Here is a 6850-nt window from a genome sequence, read left to right on the forward strand (position 1 = left end):
TTGAATTTTCTCCAAAAGTAAAGTAGTTGCAAACTCATCCTTTTAGAGTCTTGTTTGGGCTCATGAGAGGAGTAGAAAAACATCAAAAATTTCAGTCCTGCACGATTCTAAAAAGAAGTGTGAGTGTTCATTCAAACCGCTGGTTTTTGATATTTTGGGCCCTATTGAATAATGAATGTTTTGAATTTTCTCCAAAAGTAAAGTAGTTACAAACTCATCCTTTTAGAAACTTGTTTGGGCTGTTGAGTGGAGTAAAAAAAGATCAAAAATTTCAATCCTGCATGATTCTACCAAGAAATGTAATTGTTCATTCAAAACACTGCTTTTTGCTTTTGGGCTCTATTGAATAATGAATTTTTTGAATTTTCTCCAAAAGTAAAGTAGTTGCAAACGCATCCTTTTAGAGTCTTGTTTGGGCTCATGAGAGGAGTAGAAAAACATCAAAAATTTCAGTCCTGCACGATTCTATCAAGAAATGTGTGTTCATTCAAACCGCTGGTTTTTGATATTTTTGGCCCTATTGAATAATGAATGTTTTGAATTTTCTCCAAAAGTAAAGTAGTTGCAAACTCATCCTTTTAGAAACTTGTTTGGGCTGTTGAGAGGAGTAAAAAACCATCAAAAATTTCAATCCTGCATGATTCTGTCAAGAAATGTGATTCTTCATTCAAAACCTGATTTTTGCTATTGGGCTCTATTGAATAATGAATATTTTGAATTTTCTCCAAAAGTAAAGTAGTTGCAAACTCATCCTTTTAGAGTCTTGTTTGGGCTCATGAGAGGAGTAGAAAAACATCAAAAATTTCAGTCCTGCACGATTCTACCAAGAAATGTGAGAGTTCATTCAAACCGCTGGTTTTTGATATTTTGGGCCCTATTGAATAATGAATGTTTTGAATTTTCTCCAAAAGTAAAGTATTTGCAAACTCATCCTTTTAGAAACTTGCTTGGGCTGTTGAGAGGAGTAAAAAAAGATCAAAAATTTCAATCCTGCATGATTCTACCAAGAAATGTGAGTGTTCATTCAAACCGCTGGTTGTTGATATTTTGGGCCCTATTGAATAATGAATGTTTTGAATTTTCTCCAAAAGTAAAGTAGTTGCAAACTCATCCTTTTAGATTCTTGCTTGGGCTGTTGAGAGGAGTAAAAAACCATCAAAAATTTCAATCCTGCATGATTCTACCAAGAAATGTGATTCTTCATTCAAAACGCTGATTTTTGCTATCGGGCTCTATTGAATAATGAATGTTTTGAATTTTCTCCAAAAGTAAAGTAGTTGCAAACTCATCCTTTTAGAGTCTTGTTTGGGCTCATGAGAGGAGTAGAAAAACATCAAAAATTTCAGTCCTGCACGATTCTACCAAGAAATGTGAGTGTTCATTCAAACCGCTGGTTTTTGATATTTTGGGCCCTATTGAATAATGAATGTTTTGAATTTTCTCCAAAAGTAAAGTAGTTGCAAACTCATCCTTTTAGAAACTTGTTTGGGCTGTTGAGTGGAGTAAAGAAAGATCAAAAATTTCAATCCTGCATGATTGTACCAAGAAATGTGATTGTTCATTCAAAACACTGCTTTTTGCTTTTGGGCTCTATTGAATAATGAATGTTTTGAATTTTCTCCAAAAGTAAAGTAGTTGCAAACTCATCCTTTTAGAGTCTTGTTTGGGCTCATGAGAGGAGTAGAAAAACATCAAAAATTTCAGTCCTGCACGATTCTAAAAAGAAGTGTGAGTGTTCATTCAAACCGCTGGTTTTTGATATTTTGGGCCCTATTGAATAATGAATGTTTTGAATTTTCTCCAAAAGTAAAGTAGTTGCAAACTCATCCTTTTAGAAACTTGTTTGGGCTGTTGAGTGGAGTAAAAAAAGATCAAAAATTTCAATCCTGCATGATTCTACCAAGAAATGTAATTGTTCATTCAAAACACTGCTTTTTGCTTTTGGGCTCTATTGAATAATGAATTTTTTGAATTTTCTCCAAAAGTAAAGTAGTTGCAAACGCATCCTTTTAGAGTCTTGTTTGGGCTCATGAGAGGAGTAGAAAAACATCAAAAATTTCAGTCCTGCACGATTCTATCAAGAAATGTGTGTTCATTCAAACCGCTGGTTTTTGATATTTTTGGCCCTATTGAATAATGAATGTTTTGAATTTTCTCCAAAAGTAAAGTAGTTGCAAACTCATCCTTTTAGAAACTTGTTTGGGCTGTTGAGAGGAGTAAAAAACCATCAAAAATTTCAATCCTGCATGATTCTGTCAAGAAATGTGATTCTTCATTCAAAACCTGATTTTTGCTATTCTGCTCTATTGAATAATGAATGTTTTGAATTTTCTCCAAAAGTAAAGTAGATGCAAACTCATCCTTTTAGAGTCTTGTTTGGGCTCATGAGAGGAGTAGAAAAACATCAAAAATTTCAGTCCTGCGCGATTCTACCAAGAAATGTGAGTGTTCTTTCAAACCGCTGGTTTTTGATATTTTGGGCCCTATTGAATAAGGAATGTTTTGAATTTTCTCCAAAAGTAAAGTAGTTGCAAACTCATGCTTTTAGAAACTTGTTTGGGCTGTTGAGAGGAGTAAAAAACCATCAAAAATTTCAATCCTGCATGATTCTACCAAGAAATGTGATTCTTCATTCAAAACGCTAGTTTTTGCTATTGGGCTCTATTGAGTAATCAATGTTTTGAATTTTCTCCAAAAGTAAAGTAGTTGCAAACTCATCCTTTTAGAAACTTGTTTGGGCTGTTGAGTGGAGTAAAAAAAGATCAAAAATTTCAATCCTGCATGATTCTACCAAGAAATATGAGTGTTCATTCAAGCCGCTGGTTGTTGATATTTTGTGCTCTATTGAATAATGAATGTTTTGATTTTTCTCCAAAAGTAAAGTAGTTGCAAAGTCATCCTTTTAGAAACTTGTTTGGGCTGTTGAGAGGAGTAAAAAAACATCAAAAATTTCAATCCTGCATGATTCTACCAAGAAATGTGATTCTTCATTCAAAACCTGATTTTTGCTATTGGGCTCTATTGAATAATGAATATTTTGAATTTTCTCCAAAAGTAAAGTAGTTGCAAACTCATCCTTTTAGAGTCTTGTTTGGGCTCATGAGAGGAGTAGAAAAACATCAAAAATTTCAGTCCTGCACGATTCTACCAAGAAATGTGAGAGTTCATTCAAACCGCTAGTTTTTGATATTTTGGGCCCTATTTAATAATGAATGTTTTGAATTTTCTCCAAAAGTAAAGTATTTGCAAACTCATCCTTTTAGAAACTTGCTTGGGCTGTTGAGAGGAGTAAAAAAAGATCAAAAATTTCAATTCTGCATGATTCTACCAAGAAATGTGAGTGTTCATTCAAACCGCTGGTTGTTGATATTTTGGGCCCTATTGAATAATGAATGTTTTGAATTTTCTCCAAAAGTAAAGTAGTTGCAAACTCATCCTTTTAGATTCTTGCTTGGGCTGTTGAGAGGAGTAAAAAACCATCAAAAATTTCAATCCTGCATGATTCTACCAAGAAATGTGATTCTTCATTCAAAACGCTGATTTTTGCTATTGGGCTCTATTGAATAATGAATGTTTTGAATTTTCTCCAAAAGTAAAGTAGTTGCAAACTCATCCTTTTAGAGTCTTGTTTGGGCTCATGAGAGGAGTAGAAAAACATCAAAAATTTCAGTCCTGCACGATTCTACCAAGAAATGTGAGTGTTCATTCAAACCGCTGGTTTTTGATATTTTGGGCCCTATTGAATAATGAATGTTTTGAATTTTCTCCAAAAGTAAAGTAGTTGCAAACTCATCCTTTTAGAAACTTGTTTGGGCTGTTGAGTGGAGTAAAGAAAGATCAAAAATTTCAATCCTGCATGATTCTACCAAGAAATGTGATTGTTCATTCAAAACACTGCTTTTTGCTTTTGGGCTCTATTGAATAATGAATTTTTTGAACTTTCTCCAAAAGTAAAGTAGTTGCAAACGCATCCTTTTAGAGTCTTGTTTGGGCTCATGAGAGGAGTAGAAAAACATCAAAAATTTCAGTCCTGCACGATTCTATCAAGAAATGTGAGTGTTCATTCAAACCGCTGGTTTTTGATATTTTTGGCCCTATTGAATAATGAATGTTTTGAATTTTCTCCAAAAGTAAAGTAGTTGCAAACTCATCCTTTTAGAAACTTGTTTGGGCTGTTGAGAGGAGTAAAAAACCATCAAAAATTTCAATCCTGCATGATTCTGTCAAGAAATGTGATTCTTCATTCAAAACCTGATTTTTGCTATTCTGCTCTATTGAATAATGAATGTTTTGAATTTTCTCCAAAAGTAAAGTAGATGCAAACTCATCCTTTTAGAGTCTTGTTTGGGCTCATGAGAGGAGTAGAAAAACATCAAAAATTTCAGTCCTGCGCGATTCTACCAAGAAATGTGAGTGTTCTTTCAAACCGCAGGTTTTTGATATTTTGGGCCCTATTGAATAAGGAATGTTTTGAATTTTCTCCAAAAGTAAAGTAGTTGCAAACTCATGCTTTTAGAAACTTGTTTGGGCTGTTGAGAGGAGTAAAAAACCATCAAAAATTTCAATCCTGCATGATTCTACCAAGAAATGTGATTCTTCATTCAAAACGCTGGTTTTTGCTATTGGGCTCTATTGAGTAATCAATGTTTTGAATTTTCTCCAAAAGTAAAGTAGTTGCAAACTCATCCTTTTAGAAACTTGTCTGGGCTGTTGAGTGGAGTAAAAAAAGATCAAAAATTTCAATCCTGCATGATTCTACCAAGAAATGTGAGTGTTCATTCAAACCGCTGGTTGTTGATATTTTGTGCTCTATTGAATAATGAATGTTTTGAATTTTCTCCAAAAGTAAAGTAGTTGCAAACTCATCCTTTTAGAAACTTGTTTGGGCTGTTGAGAGGAGTAAAAAAACATCAAAAATTTCAATCCTGCATGATTCTACCAAGAAATGTGATTCTTCATTCAAAACCTGATTTTTGCTATTGGTCTCTATTGAATAATGAATGTTTTGAATTTTCTCCAAAAGTAAAGTAGTTGCAAACTCATCCTTTTAGAGTCTTGTTTGGGCTCATGAGAGGAGTAGAAAAACATCAAAAATTTCAGTCCTGCACGATTCTACCAAGAAATGTGAGTGTTCATTCAAACCGCTGGTTTTTGATATTTTGGGCCCTATTGAATAATGAATGTTTTGAATTTTCTCCAAAAGTAAAGTAGTTGCAAACTCATCCTTTTAGAAACCTGTTTGGGCTGTTGAGTGGAGTAAAGAAAGATCAAAAATTTCAATCCTGCATGATTCTACCAAGAAATGTGATTGTTCATTCAAAACACTGCTTTTTGCTTTTGGGCTCTATTGAATAATGAATGTTTTGAATTTTCTCCAAAAGTAAAGTAGTTGCAAACTCATCCTTTTAGAGTCTTGTTTGGGCTCATGAGAGGAGTAGAAAAACATCAAAAATTTCAGTCCTGCACGATTCTAAAAAGAAGTGTGAGTGTTCATTCAAACCGCTGGTTTTTGATATTTTGGGCCCTATTGAATAATGAATGTTTTGAATTTTCTCCAAAAGTAAAGTATTTGCAAACTCATCCTTTTAGAAACTTTCTTGGGCTGTTGAGAGGAGTAAAAAAAGATCAAAAATTTCAATCCTGCATGATTCTACCAAGAAATGTGAGTGTTCATTCAAACCGCTGGTTGTTGATATTTTGGGCCCTATTGAATAATGAATGTTTTGAATTTTCTCCAAAAGTAAAGTAGTTGCAAACTCATCCTTTTAGATTCTTGCTTGCGCTGTTGAGAGGAGTAAAAAACCATCAAAAATTTCAATCCTGCATGATTCTACCAAGAAATGTGATTCTTCATTCAAAACGCTGATTTTTGCTATTGGGCTCTATTGAATAATGAATGTTTTGAATTTTCTCCAAAAGTAAAGTAGTTGCAAACTCATCCTTTTAGAAACTTGTTTGGGCTGTTGAGTGGAGTAAAGAAAGATCAAAAATTTCAATCCTGCATGATTCTACCAAGAAATGTGATTGTTCATTCAAAACACTGCTTTTTGCTTTTGGGCTCTATTGAATAATGAATTTTTTGAATTTTCTCCAAAAGTAAAGTAGTTGCAAACGCATCCTTTTAGAATCTTGTTTGGGCTCATGAGAGGAGTAGAAAAACATCAAAAATTTCAGTCCTGCACGATTCTATCAAGAAATGTGAGTGTTCATTCAAACCGCTGGTTTTTGATATTTTTGGCCCTATTGAATAATGTATGTTTTGAATTTTCTCCAAAAGTAAAGTAGTTGCAAACTCATCCTTTTAGAAACTTGTTTGGGCTGTTGAGAGGAGTAAAAAAACATCAAAAATTTCAATCCTGCATGATTCTGTCAAGAAATGTGATTCTTCATTCAAAACCTGATTTTTGCTATTCTGCTCTATTGAATAATGAATGTTTTGAATTTTCTCCAAAAGTAAAGTAGTTGCAAACGCATCCTTTTAGAGTCTTGTTTGGGCTCATGAGAGGAGTAGAAAAACATCAAAAATTTCAGTCCTGCGCGATTCTACCAAGAAATGTGATTCTTCATTCAAAACGCTAGTTTTTGCTATTGGGCTCTATTGAGTAATGAATGTTTTGAATTTTCTCCAAAAGTAAAGTAGTTGCAAACTCATCCTTTTAGAAACTTGTTTGGGCTGTTGAGTGGAGTAAAAAAAGATCAAAAATTTCAATCCTGCATGATTCTACCAAGAAATGTGAGTGTTCATTCAAACCGCTGGTTGTTGATATTTTGTGCTCTATTGAATAATGAATGTTTTGATTTTTCTCCAAAAGTAAAGTAGTTGCAAAGTCATCCTTTTAGAAACTTGTTT

Source organism: Dendrobates tinctorius, unplaced genomic scaffold, assembly GCF_039654945.1.
Source record: "Dendrobates tinctorius isolate UK_male_01 unplaced genomic scaffold, ASM3965494v1 ptg000188l, whole genome shotgun sequence".
In the NCBI taxonomy this organism is placed as follows: Eukaryota; Metazoa; Chordata; class Amphibia; order Anura; family Dendrobatidae; genus Dendrobates; species Dendrobates tinctorius.